Source organism: Rhinopithecus roxellana, chromosome 1 (assembly GCF_007565055.1).
Source record: "Rhinopithecus roxellana isolate Shanxi Qingling chromosome 1, ASM756505v1, whole genome shotgun sequence".
Classification (NCBI taxonomy): Eukaryota; Metazoa; Chordata; class Mammalia; order Primates; family Cercopithecidae; genus Rhinopithecus; species Rhinopithecus roxellana.
Window position 1 is genome coordinate 46,324,840 of NC_044549.1, and position 23,462 is coordinate 46,348,301.

The window sequence follows — 23,462 nt, forward strand, 5'->3', positions numbered from 1 at the left end:
CCCCACAGTTGTTTCAGGGGGCTCAACATCTACCAAACAAATGTAAATCTGAAAGGAACAAACCAGTAGGAGTAGCTAAAACGAAACAGGCAGAAAGCATTCAGACAAAAATAGATCTAGACTCTAGGTTCACTTTAGGGCTGCAAGAGAAATTTGGAGTCATTTAGTTCCTCTCTGAGATCCCTAAGGAATCTTTTCAAATATCAAGCTAAAGTATGGTTCACTTAAATCATTTCACCAAACCTTAGCCAATGTTCATTTCTCCATTCCCTGAACTCCTACAGCACTTACTGTCTGTAAAACTCATTTGTGAACTTAAACTATCTTGCTCAAGGTAATAAAATTATTAACAAATATACTCAGAATTTATTTCATCTGAGAAAAATGAATTTCTTAAAAAGAATTTATTTACATATTCAAATCAGTATGGTCCTCTTTAAAATAAGTTACTTTGGAAGGCTACCACTTACTCATTTATTCACTCCATCCATCCAACCAGGTGATGCACTCAACCAACATTTACGTAGTGCCTAACTAACTACATGTGAAGCTATCACCCCTGTTCAAAATATTCCCAACTTCCTCCTTGGGAGTGTTTTCAAAATCAGCTAATAAGTCAACCAAGAAAATTATTCCCATTTCTGTGATTAACTGGATTTAAGGCAAAACTATTCTTTATTCACTCTATTTGATATTGACTAACCTTCAGCATTTCTAAAAATCAAACTTTCAAAGTAAAAAGCTCTGTCATCAATGATACCATTCAGAATAAGATTATACCATGTATTATTTAAAAGTGTGCCTCTTGGCCTGGGACAGCAACTCACGCCTGAAATCGCAGCACTTTGGGAGGCCGAAGTGGGTGGATCACTTGAGGCCAGGAGTTCGACACCAGTCTGACCAACATGGTGAAATCCCACCTCTACTAAAAAATACAAAAAATTGCCAGGAGTGGTAGTGCACGCCTGTAGTCCCAGCTACTCGGAGACTGAGGCAGGAGAATCACTTGAACCTGGAAGGCAGAGGTTGCAGTGAGCCAAGATGGTGCCACTGCACTCCAGCCTGGGTGACAGAAAGGCTCCATCTCAAAAAACAAACAAACAACAAAAGTGTGCCTCTTGGGCTGGGTGCAGTGGCTCACACCTGTAATCCCAGTGCTTTGGGAGGTTAAGGCGGGTGGATCACCTGAGGCCAGGAGTTCGAGACCAGCCTGGCCAACATGGTGAAACCATGTCTCTACTAAAAATACAAAAATTAGCCAGGGGTAGTGGTGTGTGCCTCTAGTCCCAGCAATTTGGTAGGCTGAGGCACGAGAATCAGTTGAACTCAGGAGGCGGAGGTTGCAGTGAGCCAAGATCGCACCACTGGACTCCAGCCTGAGTAACAGTGAGATCCTGCCTCAAAAAAAAAAAAAAAAAAAAAAAAAAAAAGCCATAGAAGCCTGGAAACATTTTAGCGTCATTTTAACAGATTTCCAGATTTCCCACACTAAAACTCTCCAGAAGACAAAGAATACTGCAATCTTAAAAAAAAAGAAAAAAGAAAAAAAAAGGTGTGCCTCTCGGAAGGATTATGAACTCCTAGCAGACAGGGACCATGTTTTACTTACCTTTATAGACCCCTTCCCCCAACAGCACACAATAGATACTCAATAAATAGGGAAATTGTATAGAATTGTACTCAGAAGTTAATTCAGAAAAGGCGTTCTAAAAACATTCTGAACACTGCTACTGAAAATGATCACCAAAATATAAAAAATTCTTATCCAGAGATATAATTTTGATATTTGTTTTTAAAAATCAACTTTCTGAAATCTTGTACCATTACTGAATTATTTCACAACTGTCTTTCTCTCTCAAAAGAATGTAAATACTACTTTGGGAGGCCAAGGTAGGAGGATCACCTGAGGTCAGGAGTTCAAGACCAGCCTGGCCAACATGGTGAAATCCCACCTCTAACAAAAATACAAAAATTAGCCAGGCATAGTGGCACGCTCCTGTAATCTCAGCTACTTGGGAGGCTGAGGCAGGAGAATTGTTTGAACCCGGGAGGCAGAAGCTGCAGTGAGCTGAGATCGCACCACTGCTCCCCAGCCTGGGCGACAGAGCAAGACCCCATCTCAAAAACAAAAAAATTGTAAATACTATAACTTCCTTGAGAAAAGAAGCTTATGTTATTTTTACTATCCTAAAAAAGAATTAAATCAGTCCTAAAACAGTCATTTATGTCTGAGGTATAAAAAAATCTAAATTAAACCAGCACCCTGCTACAGACCAGATTTTACTCCAGATTAAACTAGCCTCAAATTTAGAAGAGATCCCCTGGTCCCACCTCTTCGAAGTTGTTACAGAACCGTTGCAATTCCATTCTAATCTATTCTATCTTCTTCCCTTAAATCTAAAGGTCCTCTCCAGTCAGATATCCCTTTTGTCCTGCACGCTGTCAAACACACACACACACAATTTGTCTACAATATCCGCGCAGTACTCAGCAATTTCATACAATCCCACTATTATCGCTAACAGTGAACACTACTTTCTATCAGTCATTCAACAGGTATTTATTAAGCACTTAAGAATCAACCTGCTGTGAGTTTCCCTAGAGACTACAGGAAGTCTCTGATCTAGAACAGGTTACAATGTACCATTTGCAAAACAAAGAGAATAACTGTCACAAATACAAAATTTAGCAATACATAAACTACTTGTGAATACTGTTGCCACTGAAAGTAAGGAAAACTCTCAAGAGGTGCCATTACTTAGACTCCTAAAAAGAAGTGGAGCAATATTTATTCTCCCAATATCCACCACAGTGATCTGCACCTCATACACAACTTTCAAAAACACTAATAATTTATGACTCTATCCTAACATATGAGATCGAGCCCAGTATAGTTTTTTCCTACCACATTCCCAGCATATTAGTGACTTAAACATGCTAATTTCCTTAAAAGTGACAAAAATTTTAGTTTCATCACCATAAGGTAAACCTCCTTCACATTAACTATATCCAAATCCCCTTAAAATTCTTTACCTTTTCTTCAGCCTCCTCAAAGTGTATCACCATCTCCATCAAACCCTGTTCCTCTTCCTCATCCTCCTCTTACCACATTTCCCCATCACATCCCCTACATGTCCACGCCAATCCATCCCCCACTAAAAATAAAAACGTAAGAATTGTGGCCGGGCACTGTGGCTCACGCCTGTAATCCTAGCACTTTGGGAGGCTGAGGCACAGATCGCTTGAGCCCAAGAATCAACCTGCTGTGAGTTTCCCTAGAGACTAGAGGAAGTCTCTGCTCTAGAGCTCAAGACCAGTCTGGGCAACACAACGAAACCCCGTCTCTATAAAAAAAATACAAAAAAAGTAGCCGGGAGTGGAGGCGCACACCTGTATTCCCAGCTACTTGTGGGGCTGAGGTAAGAGGATTGCTTGAGCCCAGGTGGAGGCTGCAGTGAGCTGAGATCACGCCACTGCACTTCAATCTGGGTGACAAAGTGAGACCTTGTCTCAAAAAAAAAAAAAGGGGGGGCAGGGCGAAGTGGTTCATGCCTGTAATTCCAACATTTTGGGAGGCCAAGGCAGGCAGATTATGAGGTCAGGAGATCGAGACCATCTAAGGTGAAACCCTGTCTCTACTAAAAATACAAAAAATTAGCCGGGTGTGGTGATGGGCACCTGTAGTCCCAGCTATTCAGGAGGCTGAGGCAGGAGAATTGCTTGAACCCAGGAGGCGGAGGTTGCAGTGAGCTGAGATTGCACCACTGCACTCCAGCTTGAGTGAGAGCAAGACTCCGTCTCAAAAGAAAAAATGCCATAGAAGCCTAGAAAGAACATTCAAGGGTCATTTTAATGCATTTCCAGATTTCCCACACTAAAACTCTCCAGAAGACTGTCAAAGAATACTGCAATCTGCTAACTAATTCCAAGATGAACAACTATCATTGTCAAGCAACTCCTCTTCATCTCTAACAAGCAAATCTTATTCTGCAAAGATGGTTCCTACAACATGGTCTTTCTCATAGGTCCATCCAAACTTCCCTTTATCATCTCATTCAGCATTTTTAGTATAATTGTCAATGTTCCTTCTACTTCAGGAGAGCCATATCTAGGCTAAATCCCTATAATATAATGGGGAAGTCAAGTGATACAGTCTAAGATTGTTGGACTCTAAAATCAAGGTTTAAGCATATTATTTAAAAATATAAACACATCGAATAAACTAAAATAACTATCAAAGGTCAGAAAGGAGGAGAAAGGGGATAATGTCAATGACACATTCATAGACGTCTTCTGATTCCCTGATAATGTCATTTTGATAAATCAAGAAATAATATTATATACCTATTACTTGGAGACATGGAAAAAAGCACGGTAAGAAATACAAATTAATGCTTAGAAGTAGCAGCCTCAGTAAAGTGGAACTGCAATAGACAGGTGAGACGGGGCTGTTTTTCATTATAAGTTCCCTCAGAACAATTTGATAATAAAAGGGTAGAGGCTGGGCACGGTGGCTCACGCCTGTAATCCCAGCACTTTGGGAGGCCAAGGCGGGTGGATCACCTGAGGTCAAGAGTTCGAGACCAGCCTCACCAACATGGAGAAACTCCATCTCTATTAAAAATACAAAATTAGCCAGGGGTGGTGACAGGCACCTTTAGTCCCAGCTACTTGGGAGGTTGAGGCAGGAGAATTGCTTGAACCTGGGAGGTGGAGGTTGCAGTGAGCCAAGATCACGCCACTGTACTCCAGTCTAGTCAACAAGAGTAAAACTCCATCTCAAAAAATATAATTTTTTAAAAAATGTTAAAGGGTAGAAAGACAACGACATATTTAAGGGCATTCTGCTTACAAAAATTAAAAGAACAGATAATATACAGTGCTGGTGAGAGAAAAGGGAAGGAAGACTAGCCTTCTCATGCCATGACGACAATACAATTGAGTACAGCATACTATGTTTAAAAAAAAAGCCCTAGAAAGGCAAGGTGGGTCACACCTGTAATCCCAGCACTTTGAGAGGCCAAGGCGGGAGGATCACTTGAGGCCAAGAGTTCGACACCAGCCTGGCCAACATGGCGAAACCCCATCTCTACTAAAAATACAAAAATTAGCTGGACGTGGTGGCGCATGCCTGTAATCCCAGCTACTCGGGAGGCTGAGGCAGGGGAATCACTTTAATCCAAGAAGCAGAAGTTGCAGTGAGCTGAGATCACGCCACTGCACTCCAGCCTGGGTGACAGAGCGAGACTCAGGGGTTAGGTGGTGGGGGGGAGGGGGATAAGTCCTTTAAAAGAATGAGTGGCCAAGCCACTGTGTCACACCTGTAACCATAGCACCTTGGGAGACCTAGACAAAAGGACTGCTTGAGGCCAGGAGTTGGAGACCAGCCCGGGCAACATAGGGGGACCTCATCTCTACAAAAGAACTAAACAATTATCAGGGCATAGTGATGCATGCCTATAGTTCTACCTACTCAAGAGGCTGAGGTAGGAAGATCCCTTGAGCCAGGAGGTCAAGGCTGCAGTGAGGTATGATCCAAGCCACCGCACTCCAGCTTAGGGGACAAAGTGAAACCCTGTCTCAAAAAAAAAAAAAAAAAAAAAAAAATGAGTAAATCTGGCCGGGCACGGTGGCTCACGCCTGTAATCCCAGCACTTTGGGAGGCCGAGGCGGGCGGATCACCTGAGGTCAGGAGTTTTGAGACCCTCACCATGTGGGCCAGGGTCTCGGCCTCCCAAAGTGCTGGGATTACAGGCATGAGCCACCGCGCCCGGCTGTATATATAGTTTTTTCTTAATAAAAGATGAATAATACTCAGGTAGTTTTTAAGAGTATGGTTCTAGCCCAGAGTTCCCTCTTGGAAATCTGGGCTAGTGTGAGCTCAGCAAATCCAGAGACAGCTTGGTTCATTTCTTGATATAGAGATGGTAATCCTCCCTCCAACCTGGCTCTAGAGTCATCCAGTCTCCTAGGTTCCCCTAGACCTTATGATAACTAGTCCTGACCTCCTTGCAACCTAAAACCAAAACAGATATTCTAGATCCTCCATTCTGCAGGCCCACATTTTGCTGGCTGATTTGTTTTCTTCAATACCACTATGCCTCAATGAGAGTATTCTCTTCACTGGAGAACTCCCTCACAGTTCACATCAGGAACTGTGAATGGCAGAAGATCTCCCACCTAGCCACAGATTTATGGAACCAATCCAGCCAACTAGACTAATTTGAGCTACAAATGAAGTATCCAAAGAAGAGCCACCAAGCATGTGCATGTATTCCCCCCACCACTAATTATAATCTTGTGTACTGCAATCCAGGCTGAATAGCACCAATTTTCCTGGACCAGATAAACTGGGCAGTGAAGAAAAGCACCAAGTCACTTAATTTTCATTGCCAGGATAGTATTTACCCAACCTCCGGTAAGTGTTAATACTTCAAATTTTCTAAAATCGAAGCTCCATGGCCTAAGGAATCCCCACAGGCCCGGCCCTTTCTCAAGGTCTGCTTCAGAGGTTCTCATATTCATTGGTGCACGTATAAAATGTCACAGACCAAACTACAGACTAAAATCTAATTCTCAGTGACCCCAACCATAGCCCAGACCCACACTTACCAGATGTCATCTACTGAAGAGCCCACACAGGTTCAGAACTAGGCCATCCCGGCCCATCTGGAATAACTCTTCAGTCCTTAGGCCAATATTTATTAATTATACTACATCTGTCTATTCTATTATGCATTCCCTGCATCTTCTCTACTATTTAGCACTCCCTCTAGCTTCAAACGCGATCCTTTCTATTCACGGGAACTCCTATCTCCTTCTTTCCTTCCCTGAGAAACGCTTCAGTTATTTCCATAATGAAATACCTAACGTATCTGCACAATGAACACCCCCCAGAATCCTCAAGACTCCTCCACAGCCACCTCCCCGCATTCCTCCACCTCTCCGGCATCTTTCCTCCGGCCCCTCTCCCTGTTCGCACTCCCACTACGTTTCCTGCAAGCATTCCCTTTTCTCCAACCCCTGCCCTTCCCTTCTCCCAAAGAGCACACTCCGGCAGCAACAGTGACTGAGGCCTGCGGTGCATAAAGCACTGCACCAGGCACGGTGGACAGAGCCCTGGTGTCTCCCTAGCCTTTTCACACCCACACCCAGCACCCTCTGTCCTCCCCGTGCAAACATCCCACCTCCTCCCCTACCTCTGACACCCGCCTCCAGCCTCGGAGGCCGTCTTCTCGCCTCCGCCACCCCCGTCATTATCCCTCCTCAACCCCCCAACCCACCCTCCGCGCCCTGCTTCCTCACGTCCCCCGGCCAGCCCCAGCGTTTCCCTCGGCCTCGGCCGGCCCCCTGGCCACCCCCAGCCTCGCCACGGCTCGCTCCCCCCGGGGTCAGGCCGTTACCGCCGCGCGCTCCCCCCGCGCGCCGCCCCCTCCCCCTCCCCCGCCCTCCCCCGGGCCCGGGCCTGCCAGGCCGAGCGCTTTACCGCGAGCGGGCGCCGACTCGCGCGGTCACCGACTGCAGGCGGCGGCAGCTCCAACCTTTCTAGGGGCCTTGAGAGGAGGGGAAGGGGGGAGGGGGGAGAACTTTTGCTGTGGCAGCTTCGGCAACAGCTCCCACCCCTGCGCCTTTCTCCTCTTCCTCCCCCTCCTCCTCCTCCTCCTCTTCCTCCTTCTCTTCCTCCTCCCAGAGCAGTAGAGACGCAGACATGCCGCAGCTAGAGCGCCGCCGCGGTCGCCGCCACTGCCGGCCCGGTGCATTGTGGGAAGCCCCGCACACGGGAAGCGCTCCGCGGCTCCCGCCCTTGTCTGGTGCAGAGACCTGGCTGGGAAGGCACAGTGTGGCTTCGATTCCGGCGCCTGCGTGTCACCAGCCCAGGGTGGCCGTGGAAACTGGACCCGAGCCGCAGGCCCCCCAGGCTGGGCCCGGGAAGAAAGCGGTTTGAAAAAGATCGGAACTGAAGAACTGTCTTAGAGCGGGGGACTCCCTGCTCCTTCAGCCTTAACCAATGCCCAGCGTTCAGAGAAGTGGAGGACTCGGGGATTCGGGAGCGTTTCAGGCCTGGGGAAATGGAAGGGTCGGGGACCTAGGTGAAAGGTTGTTTGCCAGAAATTTCTTGGCTTTTTCACTTATTCTCTCTTAACTAGTCCGCCGCCGCCACCTCCAGTCGTTGGCCTCTACCACCTTCAAATGCCACCTTTTCCGGAAGATGTAGCCCTGCGTCCTTGAAACTAGCAAACCCTATTAGTGTCCGCAAGCTGAGATGCGGGGTGTGGGCATAGAGACGGATCAAGAGATCCGGCCCTGGACCCTCTTGGGCAGAACTTTGTCCTTCTCATTTCACCTAAAGTCCAAACTTTGTATGGCAAAGACTTGGTAATGATCTCTATAGACCTAGGATTACACAGTTGTCTCATCGTTTGGGGGCCCTTGAGCCAAATTGTGACCTCCTTAATGGTGCCTTCATCAACTAACATTAGGCGACCTGAGGTGCTTGTGCGTACTGCCATCGTTTACAATTATTCATCTTTGTGTACCCACCCTAGCACAAGGTCAGCCATATAACATAAAAGATGCTCAGTGAATGTTGAGTAATTGTGAGCATCTGGAACTTGCAGTTGGGATAAAACGCCTTCATTGCGATTTCTTCATAATAATCTGAAGATTCCATTTAGCGCCTCTCTGCGGTACTTAAACGTAACCTTTGAGGGGAGAGGGAAAAGAAAAGGCATGGAAATACCTATAAAGCCATTTCTGGTGTCCTCCTTCCCTTTTCCACACCCACCTTCCCACCCCTTGCCAACTAAATGTTCATTTGAATAGTGCTTTTTGGCAAAACTCCAAACTCCTGCATTATGCACTTGTGATGACACTGAATTAGATTAGTGTCTGCAAGGTTAATGTTCCCTCAGGCATTAACCTTAGTAAATTGTGATGCCTGTTTAGAAATAGCTAAGGCCCAGAGATTCAGCTTCATTTAGACACAGGTAACTAAGAGCAAGAGTAAACCACAGCTCTACAATCAGCTCTCTGTGCTTTTCCCATTAAAAAATACAAATTTTAATAAGATGACTGCGCATTTTCTGTATGTTAATTGCAACGAAACAGTGATACAAGTTAGAGCCAAGGGACAGTTATCTGGAGGACAGCCTTCTGGCAGCTTCTAGCACCTGCAATGGCATCAAATTCAGATGTCATAATAAAAAACACCTCTGGCAGCAAGGAACCCTACTCAGTATTAGGCAGTGGGAAAACTAATAACTGAGGTTACACCCAATGGGCTAGGATTGATTGGTTTGCTATTAGGAATAGATCTAGTTCTCTGCTCAGCAGCCTAACGAAGAAGTAATAGAGAAATAGCTGTCTAAAATGGGCAGAATGAAGAGCACTACAGGGATGGCAACAGCAGAAGCAATGGTGAGGAGCAAGTTTAGGTCCTTTATAAGTTAAACTGGAGGAACTTCTCAGCTTGAGGTTGGCTCTCCATGCTCCTCTTCTCACTTCCCTAAACACCACCCGTAGGTACTCAGCCTACTTACTTTTCCTTTTTTTTTTTTTAATTTTTATTTTGAAATAATTATAGACTCACAAGAAGTTGCAAAAATAGTCCAGAGTCCCATGCTTCCCCCAATGGTGACATCTTATAAAGCTCTAGTAAGACATCAAAACCAGTGTCAACCTAAATAACAGAGAGGCTTTCTAAAAGATAATGTTTATTTGGGAATAGAGCATTGCAATGAAAATATGCATCTCATAGTTTAACTGTCTGCATAGACAAAGGTGTTTAAAGGAAAAAATGGAAAGGATTACATAATTGTTTTGAAATAATTATCCTTGACTATAAAGATCAATAACAAGGGTAACGCCAGTCCGAGGTTGGACAGGCATTTGCTGGGCAGATGTCCTTGCAGAAGTATTTTTTGTGTAAGGTTGTGATGGCCTTTGTACAAGGTTGTGGTTTTTGCAGCCTTTTTTGATAGTTTTTGTTATCAGGCATACAAATGTAAGAACCCTCTCTTTCGTAGCCTTCCCTAGCTCTATTTGTCAGGGTTTCTTAACATTAGTGACTCCATTTTGATTGTGACAACTTTCACACCAGGAAATCGACGACGGTACATTACTGTTTACTAGACTACAGAATGTATTATTTGCCATTTTCTTAACCTGTGTTCTGTTTATTGTGTGTGTGTGTGCGTGTGTAGTTCAGTGCAACTTTGCCTCATTTACAGATCCTTGTAACCACCCCTATAATCAAGACATAGAACTGTTCCATCACCACAAAATAACTCCCTCATACTACCTTTTTGTATTCACAAATCTCCCTCCACACTGCAACTGCTCTCCCAACTCCATGCCTGTCCTCTAGTAACCACTAATCTATTCTCCATCTCTATATTTTCATAATTTCAAAAATGTTATGTAAGTGGAATCATATAGCATGTAAACTTTTGAGATTGATGTTTTAACCTAAACATAAAGGTCCACAGCTCAAGGAAATCTAAAAGGCACAGTCACTTGCAGCTGATGGTTTCCAAGTGGGAATGTGATATTTAGGAAATCAAGAGAAGTCAGGAATCTGAGTTTTGGGGTGAAATCTCCCAAATATTAAATGTTGACAACTCATTGCATTTTTTTTTTAAGAACACAAAAGCATGTCAGACAAAACAGGCTTGTGGGCCAGATTAAGCCCATAGCCCGCAATATATCTTCTCTAATGTTACCTAACCCACAGAGGCTGGAACCACTGTTCTGACCAGTGAGATTCTCAGGGGCTCTATGGCCTCTTTCCTCTCTTCTGGCTCTGGAATTAGGTCTGAGGCTTGGTCTTTGCACTCCTTCCAGGAGAAGAATGTACTTCCATCTCTTTCCTGCAAAGACTGCACCGGGTCTTCATACCCTCCTCTAGTACCATCTTTGCTTCCTTTTTTCTAATATTCTCAGACTCAGGACTAGATGGAAGTTCTGTCTTCTGTATCCTTGTGGCTCCCTGCAGCACAAGCCATTTGTCAAAGCTGGTTCTACCTTAAGGATAAACTTGTCCTTTTCTTTGCAAAGCTCTAAATTCATAGCTTTGCTACCGATTAGACCTGCCTCTACTGCATCATTCCTACTGTACCCAGAAAAACATGGCTTTTCCTATTCCTAAAGGAGTTCTTTTCCTGGGACATTTCCCCCTGAGTTCCTGCTTTAGATATGCTTTAGGCCTGGGGAAATGGAAGGTTTGGGGACCTAGGTGAAAGGTTATTTGCCAGAAATTTCTTAGCTTTTTTGTTTATTCTCTCTTACCTAGCCCTCCGCTGGAGCACAAAGGGCATCCCAAATCACTGCTATATTCTAAAATTAATGAATAGCCTACTGTCTCCTACTTAGGATATAGAGTGTAGGTAGTTTCTTGAGTTTGAGACAATAAACACTGCACCTCTTAGAAGCATCTAAAGAAGGTACTAGGTTGCACTAAAGTTCATCAGCTGTGAGATAACTATGGTTTAGAGGAGCACAAGGGAAGACACCACTGAGAGGCCAAGATACACAAGAAAGAATGAAAATGAGGTCTTGGGCCAGGACGATATTAGTGGGTAAGGAAAAAATAAAATAATATAAGGATAATATCTACTAGTGCCTAGAGGTTAGTCTGTTGATTAAGTCCACAGATTCTGCAGCTGAAGTCAAGTGAAGTTAGGGTTTGAATCCTGACTACCACTTACTGGTTTTGCAATCTTAGTTACTTAACCTCTCTGTGCTGTCAAGTGCCCCATCTAGCAAATGGATCTAAGAATAATACCTTCTTTTTAGGGATATTATGGCTATTAAATATTAATAGCATGGAGTAGCTTAGTGTTTATTTATTTATTTATTTATTTTAGAGACAGGGTCTCTGTTGCCCAGACTGGAAGGCAGTGGTACAATCGTGGTTCACTGCGGCCTCAAACTCCCAGCCTCAAGTGATCCTCCCACCTCAGCCTCCTGAGTACCTGGGACTGCAAGTGTGCACCGCCATGCCTAGCTGATTTTTGTATTTTTTGCAGCAATAGAATCTGGCAGTATTGCCTAGGCTGATGTCGAACTCCTGGCCTCAAAGTGAGCCTCCCACGGCAGCCTCCCTAAATACTGGGATTACAGGCATGAACCACCACACCTGGCAATGTAAAGCAGAACAATAACTGACACATAGTTAAATGTTCTATGTGGTGTTGATATTGTAGTTGCTATTATTACTATTTAAAATAACCTAAAGGTAATATGAACCAAATTTCCTAAAAATAAAATTCAATAGAGAAAAGACATTAGTTTCTACAAGTGGATTGGGGTGAGGAAAAGAATAGAAACTATACAAGGACAAAAAAAAAAAACCATGATGAGAGAAATGATTTAGATGGGAAAATAACTTTCAGAATGTTTACCATGGAGAATAAAAAGGGTATACAATAGGTAGATGACACTAGGAAAAAAATTAACCTGCAAAAAAAAAGAAGTGCCATTATTCAGATATTTTATTTCTGAGCATAATTTTGCCTGAACAATTTTATAAGGCTGATGACATTGGTCTATTGTAAGGATGCTTGCTACTTTCTATCCAGCTGACACCAGTGAATCAAGTGCCTACCTCTTCTTTCCCAAAGTTTAACCAGAGTGAAGACAAGTTAACTATTCATGTGTTAAAGCTGTGGGTTTTCATAAGAGAGAAATAATGACAATTTGTATCATCCCAAAGTGTTATAGAGATCTCACAATTTGCTTATTGCCAAGATGGTGCAATATAATGCAGAAATGATTTTTTTCTTTCTTGTTTTTACTGTCTTAATATGATTGGAATTAAAAAGCATGTGAGAGTTCTGGACTCATCAAAATATATCAAAACTACCCTGTTATATGTAGCAATTCAACACAGAGAAAGAGGGCTCATTTTCCCTCCATTACTATCTTTCTAACTTGCCAATATTCAGCTTAAATATTTATTTAACACCCACATGCCAAGTGCTACAAATGGCACCACAGAAGGGGTAAAACAGATACAGAGTTGCACTGAAGCCCATCAGCTGTGCAATAACTATGGTTTGGAGGACATGGGGAGATATGGGGAAAAGGTCCAAACAGGCAGAGACACAATAAGCATTGGGGTTAACACTGTTTTACCTTTTCTTTCCTACTTGATTTTTCATGAAGGCAGCCATTTTACACTTCCTGAAGAAAAGTATGTAGCTATGTAATAACCCAGTGTTAGGGTTCAAAGAAGATTAAGACATGTTCTAAGTTCATGAGAAGCTGTAAACTAATGGAGGAAGCTGGGCACAGTGGCTCATGCCTGTAATCACAGTACCTTGGGAGGTGGGAGGATCACTTGAGCCCAGGAGCCGAAGGCTGGCCTGGACAACATAGTGAGACTCCATCTCTACAAAAAATCAAAAAATTAGCTGGGCATGGTGGCACCTATAGTCCCAGCTATTTGGGAGGCTGAGGTGGGAGGATCACTTGGGCCTGGAAGGTTGAGGCTGCAATGAACTATGATCACACCATTGCACTCCAGCCTGGGCATACAGAGTGAGACACTGTCTTAAGAAAAATTTTAAAAACGAAATAAAATAAATAATGGAGGAGGCAGATAAAAGGTGAGACAATTTCAGCATTATGTGCTGTGATCACATAGAAGGATATCAGGGGTGCTTTGGGTTCCCACACTGATGTAGCCTACAGATTGGTGTATCTTTCTGATACCAAAATAATACTTTTCCACCAGGTTTATACATCTAAAAATCTACACATGAAATTCTTTACGAAGATCAAACATTATGCAGGACTTTGACATTGAAAGAAGCATTTATCTCCTGATCATTAAAAAAGTATAAGCTTTGAGGCAAGTCCTTTCCAACACACACACATCTTGTAATGATTGCAGAATAATCTCCACCCTCCATGAACAAAATATAAGCAAGTAAGGTTGAAGAGCAATGGAAGTTGAAAATCAGGTGAAAATGATATGCAGCAGTGGTAGTGAATGATATGACAGTGATAAAATAGATAACTTTCTGGTGGGAGGAGGCCATTTTACCTTTTCTTTCACTAGTTGATATTTCCTAAAGGTAACCATTTTGCACTTTCTCAAAGAAAATTAGGCAGTTACATAAGCTTCATTTTCCCCTTATAATAAAAAGGGGGTGGTTGTAAGGTGGGGCATACGAGACAGCGCATAAAATAGCTGATTTGGGGTTTCGTTTTGTTAGTAAGAAAATAAGTTGCACTGTCACTGTTAGTCATTAACCATCTGGCCTCAGGGCACACATCAGTTAAGTTGGCCTGTGCCCACCCCTAAACTTCCTGCACAGAGGACACCCAAATAACTGATATCCCAAGGGAGAGCCCCAAGTAGGCAAAAACTGTTCACATTTGGGGCATTTTGTTTAAAAAGCCAGGGAATGTGCAGTATATTGAGAAAGTTTCCATCTTTTTTTTTTAATTTTTTTTTAATTTTTTTTTTTTTTTTTTTTTTTTTTTTAGACAGAGTTTCTCTCTTGTTGCCCAGGCAGGAATGCAATGGCGCTGTCTTGGCTCACTGCAACCTCCACCTCCCAGGTTCAAGCAATTCTCCTGCCTCAACCTCCCGAGTAGCTGGGATTACAGGCATATGCTACCATGCCTGGCTAACTTTGTATTTTTTAATAGATATGGGTTTCTCCATGTTGGTCAGGCTGATCTCGAACTCCTGACCTCAGGTGATCCTCCTCGGCCTCCTAAAGTGCTGGGATTACAGGTGTGAGCCACCGCGCCCAGCCTCTTAATGTTTTGATGTTAACAAGATTAACATTAATTAATCCTGGAAGCTCCATTTATCCAAAATACCACATTCCCCAAAATGCCGGATAGGAGAGCTATTATAGAAAAGAAAAATAAAGTATTTGAATACAAATTAATTGCTATAAAACCTTTATTATATATACCTATGGCACAGACTGTTGTAAGAAACAGTGTTACCATCAGTCTTTAAAAATCACATAAGTTGTATTCTAGAACCTCAGAAAAGGAAGATAATGGCATCAAAATCTGAATACATAGTAACAATAAATATATTGAAAGCATACACAAAGTATGGGTTTAATGTTAATTCAGATGTTTAATGTTTACTTTATAGCTACTACACGTTAAGAGAAACAAGAACAGATATAATCCCCAGTGGGCTGTGATTTTTCCTACAGACTTTGTCTTCTGTCATAGCAGGCTTGTTTTTGGAGGAACCAAAAGTCTCTTATGCCACAGATACATATTTTGATCTCATTTCTGACTTCTTTCCTGGCAGAAAGGAGAGAATAATATCACAAAGGCAAAGACATTGGAACTTGAGATCACCTCTTGAATAATTTTTTTAAAAAGATAACATGGCCAGGTGGAGTGGCTCACACCTGTAGTCCCAGCACTTCAGGAGGCCGAGGCAGGAGCATCACTTGAGCCCAGGAGTTCAAGATTAGCCTGGGCAACATAGGGAGACCCCCAACTCTACAATAAATACAAAAAATTAGCTGGGTATGGTGGTGCATGCCTGTGGTCCCAGCTACTTGGTGGGCTGAGGTGGGAGGGTTGCCTGAGCCTGGGCAGTTGAGGCTGCAGTGAGCTATGATCACCATTGCACTCCAGCCTAGGTGACAGAGCAAGACTCTATCCCAAAAAATAAATAAGTAAATAGATAATGTTACTGGGGTGAGAATGAGCCCTCCTTTCAATTGTTCAATCATAGTTTTTGAATACCTAGTATATGTCAGGCAATGAGCTGAGTGTCAGGGATATTCAGTCCATTGAGAAATCCGTACATCTGTTTTTTTATTCATCAAACAAATTGTTATCGAATATCTGGTACTATACCAAATACCAGAAATACTCTGGTAAATGAAATACTCTTCTAGCCCAGAAGCTTACAACCATCAGTTAGTGGAGTAAAACAGGTGAATAAACTGCTTCACTGCAGGGTGATACATTCTAATATAGAGATAAGCACCGGACGCTGGAGGAGGACACTGGAGGAGGACCTATGCAGCCCTGGACTGGGACAGCTTCCCCAATGTGACATTTTAGCTGAGACATGAAAGGGGGTGGTACTGGTGGAGTCCTGAGCAGAGGAAGGAGATGGCATGTGCAGAGTCCTAGTGCCAAAGAGAGCTCAGTGTGTTCAGGGACCTGTGAGTCGTTCCGAATGAATGCATGCAGGAAGTGGTAAAAAAGAAAAAAAAAAATTGATACTGCAGTGGAAAGCACCGGCAAGCTCCAGAGTGCCTTGTGGACTTAGTTGAGGCATCTGACCTTCCTTTATCCCAAGAACAGGCTTTCCCAAAATGTGGCTGGATGATAAGAAGATCTTAGATATTATACAGAATACTGTTTTTTATTTTCGTAGTTAATGGAGTGAACATGCATAGAAATATATATATATTTCATACACCCAACACATTGCTTATATTATTGCTTAGGATGAGATTGAGTGACAAAAGTAATTCAACTGACAGACAGAATACTACCTAGATTATAGTTGGTACATGAACAACCATGAATAACTGATGTTTGGGTAAAATGCTTGAGGCTGACAGATTGCCATGGAAAGCTTTTATGTAGGGAAGTCGCATAAGAATACTTATAGGTTAGAAAGAACACTGGTTGTGGAGAATAGATAAGGACAGTATTTGCCAAACTTCTGGTTAAGTGGCATGAGTGGATTCTGAAATCAAATTTAAAGTTGTGCTGGGTGCAGTTGTGCACACCTGCAATCCCAGCTACTGGGAAAGCTGAGATGGGAAGATTACTTGAGCCCAGGAGTTCAAGAGTGGGAGGGTTTGCAGTGGAGAAATCACATGATTACAGCCTGGGCAACACAGTGAGACCCCGTCTCAAAAAAAATTTTTTTTTAATTTTCTTAAAGTTGTAACTGCCTGGGTTTTTCTCAGTAAAACATAATAGGATACAATAAATAGTATCAGACAGGTTCACATACAATCAGATGGCACCACACATAACAATACTTTTAATTTTACCTATGCACCTATAAGCATGTGTGCATGTGTGTAAATGTTACTAGGTTACAGCACAAAATATTTTTCTTACTGTGGGTCAAAGTCAAAGAAAGTTTAAAAGTCACTGGAAACAGACCAGTTAGGAGTCTGTTGCAGTATTTTGTTCATTCAATTAGTGTTTATTGAGTACATATTATGTAACAGGTGCTATTCTAGGCACTGAGAATATGGCTGGTGAACAAAATTGGTAATGTGCCTGATCTCACAACATTTACACTTTGGTGAGGAGCAAATACAATGAGCAAGTAACCAAATAAGTTCCTAAGACAACTTAAGAGAAGTCAAGTTCTTTAAAAAGCAATAAATCCGAGAGAGAAATGTAGGCTCCATACAGGCTAGTCTCTTCTTTTTTCTTTTCTTTTCTTTTTTTTTTCATTGCCTTGTTCCAAGCACGGAGAATAGGAATAGTGCTTGGAACATAATAGCTGCTCAGTAAGTATTCATTGAATGACTGAATGAATGAATCATTCAATGAAGGATACTGTTGACTTAAGTAGTTACGATAGAAATTAAGAGAAGTAGATGGGTTCAAGATATATTTAAGAGGCAAAATAAATGGGGTTTAGTGAGAAAAGTAGGATTTGGGGGTTAAGAGATAAAAATGAGATGAATCGTTTCTCTACAACCTACTCTAAAGATAGTAACCAGAGTGATCATGTGATTTCTCCACTGGAAACCCTCCCACAGCTTCCTATTGTACTCAGAGTAAAGCCCAGGCTCCTTACAATGGCCAAGAATGCTGCCCATGACCTGGACTTGGGTACCTCACTAACCTCATCACTAAAAATCTTCCTCTTTCTTTCTGTTCCAGCCACACTGGCCACCTTGCTATTCCCCAAACCCCCAGTTAAGACTCTAGTCAAGGCATTTGCACTCACTGCCCCCTCTTGAAATGCTCTTCTCCCAAATATTCACATAGCATAGACTTCTCTTTCTTCAAGCGTCTCCTTCTTGGAGAGGTCTGTTCTCACCACCTAATATTACAACTCACATACCATGATATGCATTCTTCTGCCTGCTCAATTTTTCCCCATAGCACTTGTTGTGAGATGTGTGTATGGGGTGTGTGTGTGTGTGTGTGTGTGTGTGTGTGTGTATGCAGCACTCTAACATACTATTATAGTCGATTATCCTCATTGTCTCTCTCCCACAGGAATGTCACTATCCATGAGCCTAAAGCAGTTTGGCACATTATAGGTGCTCCATCAATATTTGTTGAAAAAACAAATAAAGACAACTCTCAGGTTTCTGGTTTGAGCAACCGGGTGATTGTGGCTCAATGACGCAGGAAACACAGAAGGATACAGGGTCTGATGGGAAGTGACAAGTTCCTTTTTGGACGTGCTGAGTCCGTGTCTTGTGAGACCAGTGTCGAGGTGGGAATTCCCTTTAGGCAGTTGAATATATGGGTCTGGTCTTCCAGAGAGCCACAGATATAAACTTGAGGGATCACTGGCTTATAGATGGCATTTGAATGGATGAGACCAGCAAGAAAATGTATACAGAGATGAAGAGAAGACCTTGGAGAAACAGCAGGAGCTGAAAAACAGCAATAGTAGAAAAGCCCACAAAGGAAAGAGAGCAAGAGATGGAGTTAGGACGAAAAGCAGTTGTGGAAATTCATGGGAGAGTAGTTTTAAGAAGGGAGGTGTATTTATTATCTATTCCTGTGTAAAACTTATTCCAGCCTCATAACTATATATAATTATTATGTATCAATTAAAAATACATTTTAAGGCCAAGCGTGGTGGCTCATGCCTATAATCCCAGCACTTTAGGAGGCTGAGGCGGGAGGATCACTTGAGGTCAGGAGTTCGAGACCAGCCTGACCAACATGGTGAAATCCTATCTCTACTAAAAATACAAAAATTAGCCAGGCATGGTGGCGGGCACCTGTAATCCCAGCTACTCAGAAGACAGAGGCAAGAGAATCGCTTTAACCTGGGAGGCGGAGATTGCAGTGAGCCAAGATCATGCCACTGCACTCCAGCCTAGGTGACAGAGCAAGACTCTGTCTCAAAAAATAAATTTAAAATAATTAACCCAAAATTTAGTGGCTGAAAGCAAAACACATTTATTATCTCACTGTCTGATAAAACACACTCTGTCTCTCTACACTGTCACACAGAACACTACTAAGACCAGGTGTACAGGGTTTTTTCCACACTGAAAATTCTCTGACACCAGTTGGGTGTCCTACAGTTCAATTCTGACACTATCTACCTGGAGTTTGGGTCAGATCCCACAAGTTAAAGGCTCATTCCCACAAGACTGCTCCACCGAAGATGCCAGTCTCAAGTCCAGGCTTCTTGTGCTTCTGATCCTCCCACTGTAAGTTGGGGTGCAATCATCTCCTCATGTGCAGTAATTTTCTAAAATGGGGCACAGAACTCAGAAAAACACTCTATTTACATTTATGGTTTATCATAAAGGGTACTGCTAAAGCAAACTAAAATGGCCTGAGAAAGATTCCATACTTCTATATTTGAGTCCTTGTGGATGAACCGTAACCTAGCTTAATAGACAAAATTTGAAAACCTAACTTAGGAGTGGCCGGCGTGGTGGCTCACGCCTGTAATCCCAGAACTTTAGGAGGTGGGCGGATCACTTGAGGTCAGGAATTTGAGACCAGCCTGGCCAATATGGTGAAACCCCATCTCTACTAAAAATACAAAAATTAGCCGGGCGTGGTGGCGCACACCTGTATTCCCAGCTTCTCAGGAGGCTGAGGCAGGAGAATTGCTTGAACCTGGGAGGTGGAGGTTGCAATGAGCCCAGATTGCTCCATTGCACTCTAGTGTGGGTGTCGTAGTGAGACTCCGTCTCAAAAAAAAAGAAAAAGAAAACAAGAAAACTTAATTTAGGAGTATGTGCCTGTTACAATAACTGAGTCTTGGCCAACCCCAGCAGCCATACTTCATTCATAGATAGCTAAATGTTCAAACTGTGTTCCAATAAGGCAGACGCCAACCTGTAATCAATCCAGCTGTTTCTGTACCTCACTGCCGATTTCTGTATGTCATATCCTTTGTTTTTGTTTGTTTTGTCTGTAAGTCTTCTTCCACCATGTGGCTGCACTGGAGTCTCTGTGAATCTGCTGTGATACTGGGGGCTGCCCGATTCGTGAATTGTTCATTGCTCAATTAAACTCCTTTAAATTTCATTTGGCTGAAGTTTTTGTTTTGTTTTGTTTTTGAGACGGAGTCTCATTCTGCGGCCCAGGCTGGAGTGCAGTGGCACAATCTTGGCTCACTACATGAAGTTTGGTTTGTTGTTGTTGTTGTTGTTGTTGTTTTAACCAGAACAGATGAACAGCTAGATGAAGGGATACATGGGGTGTAGTCTGGAAGGATCCCAAGAACAGGACCTCTGTCCTCGTGGAGTTGGGGTCCACCACCCTCCTGTCATCCTACTATTATTGTTGTGCAAGAGTTTTCAAAGAGCTTAATCTCTAGCCCCTTCCAGGAGGTCTGTTCTAACCTTACAATCACTTGGTCTTTCTGGTGACCAGCCCCATCCTGAGGCTATCTAGGGGCAAGTTACCTCATTAATGTAAACTCAGATGTGACCAAAAAGATTTCATTATGAATAACAAAAGAAACTCATGAAATTCCAAGGGCTTTAGGAGCTCTGTGCCAAGAACCAGAGACCAAGACCAAATACATTTCTTGTTACACCACACACTATTTCTGTGGGTACAGGTCCTGCGCTACCTAACTGGGTCCTCTGTTTTAGGGTCTCTTACAAGGATGTAATCAAAGTGTCACTCAAGGCTGTGGTCTTATCTGCAGGCTTCTCTAGATAGTGATCCTTTTCCAAACTGTTGGCAAACTGTTTCAATTGTTGGCAGGATTCAGTTTTCTAAGGACTATTGGACTGAGGGCCTCAGATCTTTCTCATGGGGATCTCTGTACAGGGCACCTCACAACATGGGAGCTTGCTTCATTCACCAGAGCAAACCTGAAAGAAGAATCCAAGAAAGAGTGTAAGCGAGTCTTCTATAACCTCATCTTGGAAGTGCTATGTCATTCCATCTCACTTTTGTCTTATTCTAGTCATTAGAAGCAAGATACTAGGCTCAGCCCACACAAAAGGAAGGGATTAAAAAAGGGAGTGAATACCAGGAGCCGCTTTCGAAACAGCCTCCTACAGAGGATGCGTCGGTAGTGTTAAAAGTCACAGAGTGGTCAAGCGTCCAGGACACTTGGCAGCAAGGAGCAGCGTTTGTTATTTTAGAGAGAGCTGGCTTAGCAGAGTGTGGAGGCAAAGCCAGATGATGAAGGTCTGAAGAGTGAATCAGAATGGAAGAAGTAGAGGTGGCAAGCACAGACAATTCTTTGAAGAGGCTTAGCTATAAAGGGAAGGATAGTGATAGGGTGGCTGCAGGAAGGAATGGAGTCAAAGTCGATGGTGTTTTATTATTATGATTATTATTTGAAAGAGATTTAAATGCATTTAAAAGTTATTGGGCGCTGGGTGTGGTTGCTTATGCCTCCCAGCAGTTTGGGAGGCCAAGGAAGGAGGCTCACTTGTGGCCAGGAGTTTGAGACCTGCCTGGGCAACTTAGCAAGAACCCTATCTCTACAAAAATTTAAAAAATTAACCAGGTATAGTGGTGCACGCCGGTAGTCCCAGCTACTCGGGAGGCTGAGGTGGGAGGATCACTTGAGCCCGGGAGGTGGAGGATGCAGTGAGCCAAGATTGTGCCACTGCACTGCAGCCCAGGAGACAGAGTGAGACCCTATCTCTAAAGAAAATAGTAAAAATAAAAATAAATAAGTTATTGGATAAGTATGTATAGAAAAAAGAGATTAAAGAAAGAAACTGGATCTCTTCCTTACACTGTATACAAAAAGTAACTCAAGATGGATTAAAGACTTAAATGTAAGACCTAACACCATAAAAACCCCAGAAGAAAACCTAGGCAATACCACTCAGGACATAGGCATGGGCAAGGACTTCATGACTAAAACACCAAAAGCAATGGCAACAAAAGCCAAAATTGACAAATGGGATCTAATTAAACTAAAGAGCTTCCACAAAGCAAAAGAAACTACCATCAGAGTAAACAGGCAACCTACAGAATGGGAGAAAATTTTTGCAATCTATCCATCTGACAAAGGGCTAATATCCAGAATCTACAAAGAACTTAAACAAATTTACAAGAAAAAAACAAACAACCCCATCGAAAAGTGGGCAAAGGATATGAACAGACACTTCTCAAAAGAAGACATTTATGCAGCCAACAGATACATGAAAAAAGGCTCATCATCACTGGCCATCAGAGAAATGCAAATCAAAATCACAATGAGATACCATCTCACACCAGTTAGAATGGCGATCATTAAAAAGACAGGAAACAACAGATGCTGGAGAAGATGTGGAGAATTAGGAATGCTTTTACACTGTTGGTGGGAGTGTAAATTAGTTCAACCATTGTGGAAGACAGTGTGGTGATTCCTCAAGGATCTAGAACGAGAAATACCATTTGACCCAGCAATCCCATTACTGGGCGTATGCCCAAAGGATTATAAATCATTCTATGATAAAGACACATGCCCACGTATGTTTACTGTGGCACTATTCATAATAGCAAAGACTTGGAACCAACTCAAATGTCCATCAATGATAGACTGGATTAAGAAAATGTGGTACATATACACCATGGAATACTATGCAGTCATAAAAAAGGATGAGTTCATGTCTTTGCAGGGACATGGATGAAGCTGGAAACCATCATTCTAAGCAAACTATCATAAGGACAGAAAACCAACACCACATGTTCTCACTCATAGGTGGGCGTTGAACAATGAGAACACGTGGACACAGGGCGGGGAACATCACACACCAGGGCCTGTTGAGGGGTGGGGAGCTGGAGGAGAGATAGCATTAGAAGAAATACCTAATGTAGATGACGATTTGATGGGTGCAGCAAACCAACATGGCACATGTATACCTATGTAACAAACCTGCACGTTGTGCACTTGTACCCTAGAATTTAAAGTAGAATAATTTTTAAAAAGATTTTTAAAAGGCAGTAGAGTGTGCACTTCAGCAGCACATATACTAAAATTGGAATGGTACAGAAAAGATTAGCATAGCCCCTACTGGGCCCATCTGGGTGTGGTGGCTCATACTTGTAATCCCAGCACCTTGGAAGGCTCAGGAGGGAGGATCACTTGAGCTCAGGAGTTTGAGACCAGCCTGGCAACATAGTGGGACCCCATTTCCACAAAACAAGAAAAAATTAGTGGGGCATGGTGATGTGAACCTATAGTTCCAGCTGCTTCAGAGGCTGAGGTGGGAGGATGGCTTGAGCCCAAGAGGTCATACTGTAGTAAGCTATGATCACACCAGCTTAGGTGACAGGGTAAGACCTTGTCTCAAAAAAAAAAAAAAGTGTATGGGGCGGTT

At 42.8% G+C, this 23,462-nt stretch overlaps 1 protein-coding gene and 1 pseudogene across 4 annotated transcripts in view; one reads left to right on the plus strand and one right to left on the minus strand.

Moving 5' to 3' along the window:
* Window positions 1-7,739, minus strand: part of ZNF148 (zinc finger protein 148) — a 142,518-nt gene extending 134,779 nt beyond the window's left edge. For 3 of the 4 annotated variants that reach the window (XM_030942337.1, XM_010354812.2, XM_030942339.1), the window contains exon 1: window positions 7,487-7,739. The gene's annotated coding sequence lies outside the window, so the exon portion shown is untranslated. Of the gene's footprint in view, window positions 1-6,612; window positions 6,689-7,486 lie in introns of all 4 variants that reach the window. The other variant, XM_030942336.1, reaches the window with a different exon arrangement.
* Window positions 7,740-23,092: 15,353 nt separating this feature from the next.
* LOC115892133 lies at window positions 23,093-23,154 on the plus strand (annotated as a pseudogene).
* Window positions 23,155-23,462: the final 308 nt, after the last annotated feature.